Genomic DNA, 13,666 nt, shown 5'->3' with positions numbered 1-13,666 from the left:
CCAAGGTAAAAAAAAAAGATTTTTTGAGGTTTTCAGAATGAGAGTTCAAGAAGCAAGATAGAAGAATCTAGGTGTGTCCAGCCTTTCTCCTTCTTCTTCTTAGCCTCCATCTTCTGCTGTGATGTTGGCACTTTTAGATTAGTTTGAAGGAGAAGCTCACTGTCTAACATAGGTGTTAGAAAATTATTGTAAATAATTTTAATTGTAAATATTGTAAATACCTAACATAGGTATTAGAAAATTATTGTAAATAATGTACATGTGGTTTTTAGTATAAAAAGATAACACTGCCCTGAGGGTGGCTAGTGTGCCTCAACCTGACCTGCCAGACAGACCTTGGCAAGCCAGAGAAAGAATTTTATAAATAAGAAAAAATTAACAACCTTGAGAATGAGAACAGAAAAGTCCTAACTCCTTCTTCAACTGCCAGGCTGGGAAAAAGAAGCTTGTACGTGTCTCAGAGTCACTCTGACCAGCAGAGATTCTGAGAGGTGGTTCCCAGCCTCTGCACTGGCTCTGCCTGTGACATCCTCATGATGGTTCCCAGCTTTGCACCACCATCCTTTATCCTTTGGGGTCACAACACCCTCTTTCTGCCCATCAAGAAAAAAGGCAGCCAGCACACATCCATGTCACTCCCCAAGCAAGATCCTGAAGACTTTATCCAGTTGTCAGCTCTGGAAGCACACCTTGGACACCAGCACCCTACACAAGGCACAGGGGAAGAAGCGCTTTGATCTGCAGAGGGTGGGTTTGAATTAGCAGGGAAGGCAAAGGCTGCTGCAGAGCGAGGCGAGGAGGAGGGGCCCGAAGGTGGCTCTCAGCCACCTCCATGCTCCTTTGATCCCAGGGCCATGCTGGCTGCAGGCCAGTCCCTGCTGTGGGCTGTGTTAATCTGTGCTGGCCACGGGTGCCTCCCGGGAGGCTCGGTGGCAGCTGGAGATTACCGGGGTCAGGGACACCCTCCATTTTCCCTTCCTCGCAGCGATGGGCAGGGCAAGGGCTGGGGGAGAAACAGCCACAGCCTCACTGCATGGGTGCACACGAGGCAGGGGACCCTCAGAGAGATCCCTGCTGCCTCTCAGCCTGGTTTGCACCAGCTTCTTGCAGTAGCTGGGCACACATGTCCCATCTGACACCACAACAGACGGGCCAGTTCCCACCAAAATGGACCTGATGGAGCTGGAAATTGCATTTTCAATATCCTTGCTTTATTCCTGGCTTTTAAAAAAGAAATATATAATTTTATATTATATTATTTATAATATAAAAGACAAATAAAAGCTGTCTTTTACATATAGTTATTAATCCCTATCTGATGCACATAAGTGGGCAGCAGTGCCAATACAGTCAAACATCCCCCCTGAACAGAGAGAGACTCAGCTGCAAAGTCGTGGGGCAGGATTAAAGAAGGAGGGGAGGACATCATCTTTGTCCCTCTGTCACCTCCTCCAGTCTTTCAACAGGATCAAGCTCTCTCACACCTCAAGGCAGCCCTTGGTGCCCGACCCCTGACACCCACTCCTCCTCAGACACAAAGACCTATCCACAACCTCCTGAAGCCAATGAGGGTCTTCAGCAGGCTTGGATCCAGTGCTGAATCCACATGATGGAGCCTTTTCAGATTATTTCAAAATGCACTGAGACCCCAAGGGCTTTGTTTGCAAGCTGCTTTTAAAACAATGCAATTACAACCTACACCTGGCATTACCTGATCTCACAGACCTGGGTGGTGGAGGTGAAGCAGCCACTGGCCTAACAATGGGACACTAAACATAAAATAGACTATAATATGGAATAACACAATAAAAATTCTGTAATGTATGTGGCTGGGTCACCACACAGTCACCTTCTTACATATAATGCTCTTTTGAGCCTCTCTACTCTCAACCCAGCAACAGCCTTTAACAACACTTGCAAAAGCCAAACCTCCCTTAGTCCTGAACCTCTGAATCAAGTTGTCCAGTGGGTTCAAAAGCTACAGAATAAGACAGATGCACACTGGTAAACCAATGGACAAGGCAAGCAACAAAAGATGAGATTCAATGCCTTGTGCAACTAATGACTACACAGAAAATCAGAATTTCCTGTGCAACAAAGGCATTATGCTATTATTTCTTATACTTAACAAATCCAAGTACTAAAGGGATACAAAAGACATTACATCTGGCATAATAGTTAATTAAAAACCACCTAGGAGACAGCCTTAGAGAATTCCAGAGAGAGAATGATGTTTTGAAATATAATGTCGGATCTGAAGAAGTCAAAAAGAGCTTTACCTTTGCCTTCATCAGGCTCTGGATCAGGCCCTTAAAATAGTTCTGGAAATGCTCCAGAAGACTTATTTCAGCTACATTTAAGCTCTGTGCTTTGCAGCTATTCAGTAATTTTCTCTGTTAGTGTTAAACTGTCCAGGGGACTTTTCTGCTCGTAAACAAATCCTCCATCTCCCTTCTGTCGCTTTTACATCGACACTGCATCACTGACTTCAATAAACAGTCTCCTGATTCACCCTGTTATGAGACACTGAGCAGAATTAGGCACCAGAGATGTGTCTAAAAGCCTTGGTTTCAGTTCTGAACATCACTTAGACTAATTAATAAAAGAAAACCACAGCCCAGAATGTTTCAATGTTTTTGGATCACAGCCTCATACGCAGCCACTTGCCTTGTTCCCAGGAGTCTACAACCATCATTTTGGGGTGTCTTTTAAGTACTGTTATTATTGTTTTTGAGGGTCTTTTATGCCATTCTCCCTACCTGTGTAAAAAAAGGCAATGTGTGACCCAGTGCAGTGTTCCCAGGCCCTTTCTGGCCTGTCCTTAGAAGCAGCTAAAAAGCCGTACTAGGTCCTGACTATTGAGCACACAACACTCAGAGCAAGACCTGCCAACCCACCACTGCTCAGGTTTCATAATTCAGGGAAAAACTCAAGAAACTTTTAACCAAAAAGAACAATTTTTTCCAGATGTAACAGCACTTGAGGAGCAGAACTGTGTTTCACAACTGCCAGAAAAAGCAAGTTGTTCAAGCCAGGACATCTGTACACCTTGCAGGTGCTTGCTCAGGCACCGTGCGGACACAACAAAACTTTTGGAGGTTGTCAAGTTGAGCAAATTCATAGAAAAGCAAACTCAGTATAACTCAAGTAAAATTTCCACCAAGGGCAAGGGAACTCAAGAACCCAGGGATTTTCCTAGGAAAGCTTCTACCCCAATTTTATCTTCCCATGAAGGATCCAAAGACCCAGTTCAAAACTGCCTGAATCCAGCAGGAACAGGACCTACAGAAAATTTGTTCTAGAAGCACTCAAGTACTTTAGCTAAAGTACTACTACAGAGGTGTCATAAAATGATGGGGCAAGGGGATGAAGCACAGAAAGGATTCGTTTAGTCTTTATCTTCCCTTATAATTATGATTTTTTCTTAATTATTCCTTGTAGCTATGACGTATGGTTTCATAACAACTATTTACTTTTCTCCCTTTATCTAACAGCTGTCTGCTGAGAAAGATGGAAAAATAAACCAAATATGTTAAAACCAAGAGAAACTATTCATATGCCATGTATAATTGCAGGCTATATTTAAGTCTTTGTACATTATCTTTCAAATTATATTTAGTTTCAACAGGAGGGGGAAAAATCCCCCTTAGTTTCTAAAATTAGCCACAGAATTTGTATATTGTTTTCAAATCCAACTGCTCTTCCTCAGAAACTTTTGCCAGGGAATAATTAATATCTGTAGACAGGGAATCTGCCTAGATCAGATGCATTTTGACATTGGCCCACTGACGGTCACCCAGAGCAAAAAACGGGGGAAGTCCTCGGGGAAAGGGCTGTGTAAATCTGGATTAGCTCTGCTGAAGTCGAACAAATCGATCTGGATTTACGCCGGCAGAGCCGAGGAGAGGACTCATCCCTCCGTTTGACGGACGAGGGGAAGGGAAGAGCTGCGGGAAACCTCGGCAAACCCGGGGAACTTGGGGCGATCTCCCAAGGGACCCAGAGCTCAACCACGGAGCGGCTGAATGGGAACTACACGCGCGCATCGAGCCGGACCAGACCTCCCGACGTGAGACGCTGTTGAAAAGAGATAAAGAGGATGGGAGGGGAGGGGGGGGGGGCGGGCAAAATAAAATTAAAAAGTCGTCGAGATACTTGCAGTGCTTTGCAGACCCTCTCGCCGCAGACACGGCTGGGCAGCAGGGGAGCTGCGGGGCACAGCGCGGTGCCGGAGCCGGGGGACAGGGCTGGGGGACAGGGCTGGGGACGCAGCGGAGGCGATGTGCCATGTCGGAGGCTGGGGACAGGGCTGGGCAATGCACCGGAGGCGATGTGCTCGGCCCCGGGGAGGGAGAGAGGGCGGCCGCGTCACGCCGCGCTGGCTGGACTAATATGGGGAGCAGCGACAGGCAGAAATGCGTCCGGAAGGAAAGGACGAGCCCTGTAACACGAGAGCGAAACGGGGCACAGGCAAACACCCGGGGGGCTTTGGGAGGCGCTGGGGCTTCCAAGGGGATGGCACCGCCGGCTGCATCCGGGGTGGAAGGCGCAGGAACAAGTTTGGTGCAGGGGGGTCCCTTCCCCGCAGCACTCGGCTCTATTAAAGGCGGCATAATTACCCTGTTATAATCAGGCAGGTATTTTAAAGAGGCTTTAGTGTGATTTTATAATTGTGCATTATGTAACGTGCTAGCAGCGTGTCAGGCCTCAGACAACACTAAGTGCCTGTCTACAGGTCAGGCTGTAACACTTTAATGATGCTCCTTTCTCCTCTGCCCAAAAGCCTCCCGCTAACATTGCTCTCCCTAAACCTCTGCCCACTTCTGGTGGCTGCATGACAGGTGAAAACAAAAACTTCTTGACAGAGCTGCTTCTCTTTATGAGCCATGAGGAGGGGGCTTTTATTTTCCTTACCATCACTTTCTTTAAAGTTTGTTTCCCGAGGCAGTGTCTGCCCTTGCAGCAGGGACGCCTCCTCGGAGGGCTGGAATGGGCTGGCAATGGGGCACAAAATCTGAGCTGGCTCCTACAGGGGGGGGATTTTTTCTCTGGAAATTACCACAAATTATCCCTCTGTACTCTCCTCTTTTGGTTTCCCAAGCCCAAAGTTCTGTTAAACCTGAAGCAAAGCTTGTTAGGCCCAACTTGCTGCAAGCCAGCCAGGAGCACCAGTGGCGTACTCAGCCTCTAACAAAACTGTCCATTTTAGGGGGTAAAAGCGACCATTTCATTATGATAAGGAGAAGAAACATAGAAAAACCATTTTAGAACTAATACAGTCTTTAAGAATGGATTTTGGCTTAAAAAGTTAGTCTCTAACCTATCTGTAGCTAATAGGTCCTAAAAAAAATTGCTCATGAACAAGTTTTTCTATAACTATGTGTGATACAGATTTTTCTTTGTTTTCTCTAAAGACTAAACATCAGCAGGGGAAAAAACTTCAGGCACAACTCCCACCTCCCAAGACCCCTTGAAAACCCTAAAACCTGGCTCAGTGTTCACAGTCAGCCTTCAAGTGCCATGACTATTGAAAATTACTCATTTCTTCCAACACACCTTAATTATGCCCATGGTCTGCATTCGACCACCTAACTTTTATACACTTGCAAATAAAATCAGTAAAACTTTTTTAGATATTTAATACTAGAGTTGGATTAAAAACTAATAAAGTACACATTGCAGATATCTTTCAAACAATAACTAGAATGCAGAGCAGTTTTTGTGCCTTAGGGATCCAGAAATCTTTAAAAATAATCTACAACCTGTTGGCAGGGCTCTCAGCATTGCAGTAAAAGCAAAAGTTTAGCAAACTGGGAAAACTCAATTCAAGATGAGAGATGAAATAAATAGTCCAGTGAAGTATGGACTTATTTTTTCCATGACATAAAAGTAAACTTCTAATTTTATAATTAAATAAAAAAGGGTAAAGAGAAAACTTGGAGCTTAGCAGAATTTTAAATTTTTTTCTGCATGTTTTGGTACAACAGCATTATTTGATGTGTCAAATCTCTACATTCAAAAAGCTCTTGCAACATGATGATAAAAATGAAACTCAGACCATTCTTGTTATGCAGAACAGTGATTAACAAAGGCTTTGTTCAATACAAAGAGCAGTGAGGCATGTTTTTGCCATAAAAGATAAGGGATCTTTTAACAAAATTTTGCACTTTAATGACTCACAAGGTGACCTCCTGGTGGGAGGCCAAGCTACACCTCCTCAAAGGTGGGAGTGTGAGAAGAGAGAAAATTTTTGTGGTTCTTTTGCCATCTTTCATGGGAATTTGCCTCTATGAACTCAGACTGGTTAGAAACCAGAAAAGGAGGGGTACAAGCAGCGGTCGTGACAGCTGGTACTGCATAAATTTAACAAAATCACTCTGTCCTGAGCCAGCTGAGGGACTGAGACAGGGAATGACTGTAATAAATGTGTTCTTATTCTTCTCCCAAGCTGAAATCTGGGATCTCACTCACTACAAATGGACAGCCTGGAGCTAGTGCCACCAGCTCAGAATTATTTGGAAATAAATAAGAAAACACAATTCTAAGGGAAAGAAGATACATTTATAAAGGTGAGCAGATCACCTGCAGCTGCATTGAAAGGAAGACAGAGCGTATGTAACAGAGCAAAAGGATCCTACACAACAAAGTTTCTGAACTACCTGGGTCTCTTCAGTGACACAAAAACTGCCAGAAGGAGAGAGGAGTTAGGGACATTCCAGTTCTGGAAAAGTTTTCTTTTCCTCATTATTAGTAACTCTAATTACTTTGAAAGAAGAGCAATGAGATAAATCCTGTAGAGCCAGAAATGTGACCTGATTTCCTTCCTGATTTAGAAACTGTCACTTTGTAAGAGAAACCCAAAGAGACGGAGCCAGGTCAAAATGGGCTCCTCAGCTTGGTCTGCAGAGTAAATAATAAACCAGATCAATAGAAACATTACCAGGGTTTCCTTTTGGTAGGTGTTCATAAGGATGATCCTTTTTAAAGGATAAATAAACACAAGTTCATCTGAACTGATTGCAATCATCCATGACACCACGGAAGAGATATTCACTACAAGCAAACAGAAATATACCCAATAGACTTCATGTATTTTGCTCCAGGTTAGATGCGAAAGAAGGGAAAAGCAATGACAGAACTCCAACTATAAATTGCTTTATACCATGATTAAGGCCCACCTCAAGACAATGTGTAAACACAAAGCAGAAATTCAAGTGGATATTTAAGACTGATACTTCTTCTGGGTTACCAAAGTTCTATTTAAGAGAACTGAGAAATTAGTTGTTGTCACCTTTTAACAATCAGAGCTATAATTTTCCAGAGTAAATAATCAGAGACAACTTAAGAACTGAGCACCTACCCTCTGAAAACAACAAGTCCCTTCTATATTTTTCAAGTGAGCTTTCAAAAACTAAGGCACTAAAGGTGATAACAGATGACAAGTTCCTTCTGAAAAGCAGGACTAGGATTTCCAAATGACCACCAACGTGGTTTCACATGCGACCCAAAATGTTCTTTACTCCCATACTGCTTCAACACACTAAACAGAAAAAGGTAATGACAAGTTAAACCAATCCCTATCCAAAATAAACAGGATATTTAAAGACTTAAAAGTAGCTATATTTCATTAATCTCCCAGTCAGGATGACATTTCCTATCAGTAAATTTTAGAACATAATTTTGACAACGTGTTTAGATCAAGAACACAGCAACTACTCAACCTTTTCCTGTCACATCTAAAGGTCCTGGGAGGGAGTAGCTGGTACCACAGGTGTTAGTCCATCACAGCGAGAACCGAGGCCACTTTCTGGTTCAAGCCAGGAATAAAATGCTCTCAAACTCTGTTGCAGTTTTAAAGTCTGTACCCATGAGCTGTCATTCAGAGTCACAAAGTCTCGTGGTCTACATACCCCCTTCATGGTCAAGGTATTTAGGCTACATACCCAATGATGCAACTGAATACCTTTGTGACCTCTGACGAATGATTGAGGGCATGAAACAGGATCCGTTCTGCCACACTGTACAGAGCCCTGGCATGCTTTAAATCTGCAGGGCTCCTTGCAGCACAAACCACTTCTGTGTGAGAACTCTGGCTTTAGAAGCTGACCCTTCATGCCTGTAAAACCCTCAGAGCCTCAGACAGAAGAGCAAAGCTGCTCTATGGATGATTCAGAGTGAGAGGCAAGAGCTGAGAAAAACCACGTTACAACATCCAACTCCAAACATGAGCAAGTTCAGTAAAATATTAATCTGTGATTATTTCTTGCAATACTGTGATCTGCCCCCTACCAAAGTTACATAAACTCTACGACTCAAGGCTGAGAGCTTTTGGCACATTAATCTAAAAATACCACAACTTCCATTGCTTACATGTTGAGACATTTGCCCCAAAAAGACATAACATTTTTTATTAAGGACCCTTTGTCTCTGAAGCTCTCTGTCAACTACATGCACCACTTGAAAAGGCTACACCAGATTAAAAAAATATTAACAAAACCAGTGGACATCACTCCAAATCCAGCTGTATCATTCCCATCCCATCCTGACACTGGGCTCCCCCCAACTTTTTTGGAACAGTGTCTCATCAAGGCAATGCACCCCAACCAGCAGAAGTAACACATCCAAAACCACCACTTTGTTGGTCCATTCTAATCAGAGGGTTTCACTCCTCACTGCCTCACAGCTCTGACCTTTCCAATTCTCTGCCACCACAAGCTTATGGGATCTGCTGGATCCATCTGTGTCTCCACCTGGTCTGCTTCCCCACGCCAAAAGCACGGATCAAATATACGTGTCTGAAAACACATCCCTGCTTTTTCTTCATGCCACCCGGGGGGGAACCCCCTCGCCCGTTTAAGACAACAGGAAGCCTCCGAGACAACTTCTGCCAAACCCCGAAATCCTGGGAAATTGCAGCAAAATGAACTTCAGCACCTTGGACAGGACACACAGACGGAAAATCGCCGAAATCGGCTCATTGGCCCCGAAAATGCTGTGCCTGGACATGACCCTCTAGGACACATCTGCGGGCCTGTTTATTTTTAGTATTGACAAATCCTCTTTGAATCACCGTGTTTATTCCACCATCCACCCTGTGTTTTGGGGAGAGCTTCTCGCCAGCCCGGCAGTGGCAGAAATCGGGGCCACCAACCCCGGATCCAAGGCTCGTCTGCAGGAGCAGCCACTGCCCCGGCTGCGACTGGAAAAGCTCGGCTCAAGCACTCACAAGGCTCAGCTCACCCTTTGCATGGCAAAACGGGACCTGTTGCCATAGATGTGCCTGGCTCGTGTGCTTATTCACTTTTTAGAAGCTCATCTCCACCTCCTCACCCAAATCTCCAAGAAAAATAGAACTGAAAGGTCTGATTTATTCCCATTGCAGCCACACTTCGGTTGCATAAGTTTTGCTTTAATTTAGCTTTTGTTCTCTCTCACTGGTGCTCCCAGTATGTCACTGTTCCCCTCAGGGCTGCCTTGATAAAATCATGATCACCTTGCTGGAGTGCAGCAGAGGTCTCCCCGATTTGCTTTTATTTACATAAGCCAAGTCAAGTTTTTAATTTGTGCCAGGTAAAACTCCACATTTTTTAAGCCAAGGTGTTCTACAAATAGCTTTGAGGTGCTTGGTGCCATTAAGAAACACACTTAAAATATGCCAGTTCTTACAACAAGTAACACCAGTAACACCCTTGCCATACAGAAGAACGCTACATTTCCCCTGCCGCCACAGAAATGACCATTCCAGCTCATTTCTTCCCTTCTACACCTGCCACCACATTTCCACTCACACACATCTGACACCAGATAACATCAACTGAACAATTGCAGAGTATTTTCTGCCTTGCTTGCTCTTCCCGGCACTTCTGGGTGCGGAAGCAAGATGGAAACTAAAGCGAATCTCTGCCAGAACTACCTTTAAACAGCAATAAGCATTTCTATCTATATGATTCTATACCCTCTGCTTCCACAGCCCAGCGCAAGCTTTGCTGTGCCAACTTCCCTCTGCTCCAGCCCCCGGTCCCTCTCTGCGCCCTGCTCGGACGGGACGGTCGCGGTGCCGGTGCCGCCGCTCCTCCCGCCTCCAGGGAAACTTTGGGTTAGGGAAAACCCCGGCACTGCTCATTCCTCCTCCGCGACACGCTCTGAACCGGGCATCCTCTCCGTTTCTTTCTTTTTATTATCATTTTATTACCGAGCAAACCAACAAACGGAACAAAATAAAAAGAGAGAAACTTACATTGGTTTATTTAATTTTTCCTGCTAAACCAAGAGTCCCAGAGCCACTTCATTGTATCCACAGAGTTTTAGTCCGCGAGCGGTCCCGTCCCGCGGGGAGAAAGGGCCCGGCTGCCGTGCGCGGAGCGCGCTGCCCGCCCGCCGCCGAGCGCGCATGGCTCGGAGCCGCCGCGCCGTCTGTGCGGCTGCCGCGGGAGCGGAGCGGAGCCAGCGCAGCCCCGGCCGGGCGGGCAGGCGGGCGGGCGGCGGGGGGGAGTGGGGAGGGATGGAGGGAGGGATAGAGGGAAGGAAGGAGGGAGGGATGGAGGGACGGAGGGAGGGGAGGCGCCGCCCGCCCCGCCGAGCGCGGCCGGGGCGGGCCCGCAGCGCCCCCTGCCGCCGGTGGGGCACGGCGTGAGGGGAAATGGCGGGGAGGCAGCGGGAGCAGGCCGGGAGCGGAGCAGGGCGGAGGGACAGGCGGGGGTGAGCGGCGGGGAAGGAAAAATTATGGCAGAGAAGTGGGGAGGAAGGAAGGATGAGAAGGGCTGAGAAGAAGAGGATGAAAAACGGCCCCGTGAAACGGGATGATGGACTGCTAGAGTCATAGGCTCGTTTAGTTTGGCAGCGGGAAGCGCTGTGAGGGAGTGATATTGTCATAGAGTCGTTTAGTTTGGAAAATACCTCCAAGAGCATCAAGTGCAACTCTGAATCCAGCATAGCCAAGCCCGCCACTAAGCCCTGTCCCCAAGTGTCACAGCTGGTGCCATGGTCTAGAGAGCGAGGTGGGATGAACACGACTGGCGAGAAGAAAGGTGGGATGGGGGAATGGGGAAGGACAGGGGAAGCTGCAGTGGAAGCTGTGGTGCCCTGGGGACCTTGGAGAGAGAAGTTTTAATCAGGGCTGAGGGGATGGAGGAGAGGCACTGGCAGCAGGACACAGCCAGGGATCCCTCAGCACACACAGGGAGGTGTGAACAGTGCCAAAGCTGGACACTCTGATCAACCCCAACCAAACCCCGATCCTCCCAAAACTTAATAAATGTGCTTGTCAGGTGGGAATGAGTACCTGCAGCTGCCTGACCCAGAGCCCCCCGCCTCAAGGAACAGCTCCCTGGACCATGGTTACAGCACAGCAATTCTGGTGAGTGAGAACAGCAGCTTTCACCCAAAATAAGCTGCCCAGCAGTGACTGGGAAGATCATGGATGGGGAGACGTAGGTGAAGAGAGGAGTGGTAAGGATTTTCCAGCCATGGGAAGTATTCAAGGTAGTAAAAGTGAAAGAAACTTCTGAAAAAATTGAAAAAACCCTCAGATTACTGAGGTAAAACAAAAGAGAGGCTGGTATTGCTTTACTGCCTCAGCGATGTGTTGGGAAGTATCTGCTGCCACTCTGGAGAGAGGGTGTGGAGCTGTAACAAATACTCAGGTGACAGCAGCTCAGGGCGGGGAAAGGTGCTGGAAAAAGAGCAGTTCATTGAGGGAAAAAACTGAGGGGCTGCAGTGGCTCTGGGAAGGCAGTTGTTCACTCAAGAAGAGTGGACAACTGAGGGAAAGCAGGGTGTGCACTCTAGGACAAGCTCATGCTCAAGGGAATTATCAACTAAGGGATGGAAAATGTGCAAAGATTCTGGAAATGCAGGAAATGATGGAGTGCATCATAGGAAAGAGCTGGGTGAGGAAGAAGAGAGAAGGAGCTGAGAAGAGGGAGTGGAAGTCAGACACTGGAAAAAGATGACAAACAATGGGAGATGGAAGGGAATGAAGACCAAAAAAGGCAGAAAAAAATGGACCTGGGAAATAGAGCCTATGAAAGCTTAGAGCAGCACAGAAAGATGCAAGAAGCAGAAGACAAAGGAAGAAAAATCCTCAAATGTTAACCTCTCAACACAAGGCTGAAGAGTTGCTGCTCAAAGGGAGGCAGGTTCCCATGAGGACACAAAGAGATCATGGGGTAGGTACATCTTTAACCCCATAAAGGGAAATGGTGAGTCCTTGGCATCTCAGCCACTGTGCCAACACATCTCTGCAGGACACCTCTAAATTGCAAGAGCAACGACATCTCTTCAGTGATATTTAGTGGATTTACAACATATTTAAATTCAACCAAAAACAGAATTCACAACAGAGTGAGAAAGATGTGCAAGGATGGGTCACTCTGCTCCATGCCAGCAGCAGAGCTCTGCTGGAAATCCTCCACACTGGGATGGTCACACTGTGGTCCCACCCTATCCATGCTCTCTGCACCCAGAAACACTCCCAGTTCCTGGGCAGCAGAACCAGCACCCCTGGTGGGGGGGGTATCCAGACCTTCAGAAACTCCTACCACAGAGCCACAAAAAATGGAGTTTTTTTTCCTACCACAAAAAAATGGAGTTTCTCGCCCCAAACAGCTAAAAAATATTATCATGACATAGTAAGGCTTATACAGAGAGAAGACACATGAAACTACAGCTGCTTCCTATGAAGGAGGAGTAAATTTAATGGTTGGACTCAATGATCTTGGAAGTCTTTTCCAGCCTCAGTGATTCTGTGATTCACAGACTGCAGCACAGTGCTCTGTGCTGATGACACAACAGGTGTTGGTGTGTGTTTTGGGGCTGAATAGAAAGTTTGAGGGAATTTTTATTTTATATGAAAATATAAATAGATGTATATTTAAATATATATCTTAACATATAATATTTAATATATTTATATTAGAATATATTTTTATTTAATATATATTAAATATATTTATATTTTATGTAGAACATTTTTATATTTTATAATAAATGTATTTTACATAAATAAAAATTTTATACTTTTATATATGAAAATGTTTTTATATTCTCTTCCATCCCATTCTTACTCCACTCACAATTTATGTATATAAATCCTCCGTCCTCCCTTCTTCCTTCAGAGCTGCAATAGCAGTGATCTCAAGGTGAAGAGCAGGCAGTGTCACAGATTCAGTAACACAGCCAGGGAAAGGAGGGAAAAGCTACAAAATTTCACCTAATGTCCTGGTTCTGAATAATTTCTTGTCTTTCTTTTGCAATGTCTTTGTCTTTCTTTGTCTTTTGCAATCTATAAGAGAATTCTTCTGTAAATTTTTAACTCTACTGCTTTTTTTACAGAGGGAGGAACCACTGCTAAAACCTCATTGAAGCACCAGGATGACCCATCTGTTTCATGTGTCTTTACAAATACAGAAATTACTCATAATACTAGAAAATCCTCAATCCTGTGATAATGAAATCAGCTCAGTCTGAACTCAGCTTATAGAAAAAACAGCAATATTTACAAAGAGAATAAATCAGATTAATAAAAGGTAGGAAGAAGTACAAGAGAAGGAAAGCCACCTTTAAAATTTCCTCCATGCCAGGAGCAGGACTGATATGGTCCCCCCATTTTCTACCCCCCAAAAAAAGAATCCTTTCCCCCACTTTTCAAGCATTTATATGCTCTTTG

General features: G+C 45.3%; 1 protein-coding gene across 1 annotated transcript in view; it reads right to left on the bottom strand.

The window, feature by feature from the left end:
• The window catches only part of LOC118701655 (sodium channel protein type 5 subunit alpha-like), a 217,710-nt gene extending 207,312 nt beyond the window's left edge, over nt 1–10,398 (bottom strand). Inside the window, exon 1 of the mRNA XM_054515743.1 lies at nt 10,238–10,398. The gene's annotated coding sequence lies outside the window, so the exon portion shown is untranslated. The remainder of the gene's footprint in view (nt 1–10,237) is intronic.
• Nucleotides 10,399–13,666: the final 3,268 nt, after the last annotated feature.

The sequence above is a fragment of the Molothrus ater genome, chromosome 1 (assembly GCF_012460135.2).
Source record: "Molothrus ater isolate BHLD 08-10-18 breed brown headed cowbird chromosome 1, BPBGC_Mater_1.1, whole genome shotgun sequence".
In the NCBI taxonomy this organism is placed as follows: Eukaryota; Metazoa; Chordata; class Aves; order Passeriformes; family Icteridae; genus Molothrus; species Molothrus ater.
Note: the sequence above shows the minus strand (reverse complement) of the source record. Positions and strands in the feature narration are given on the sequence as shown.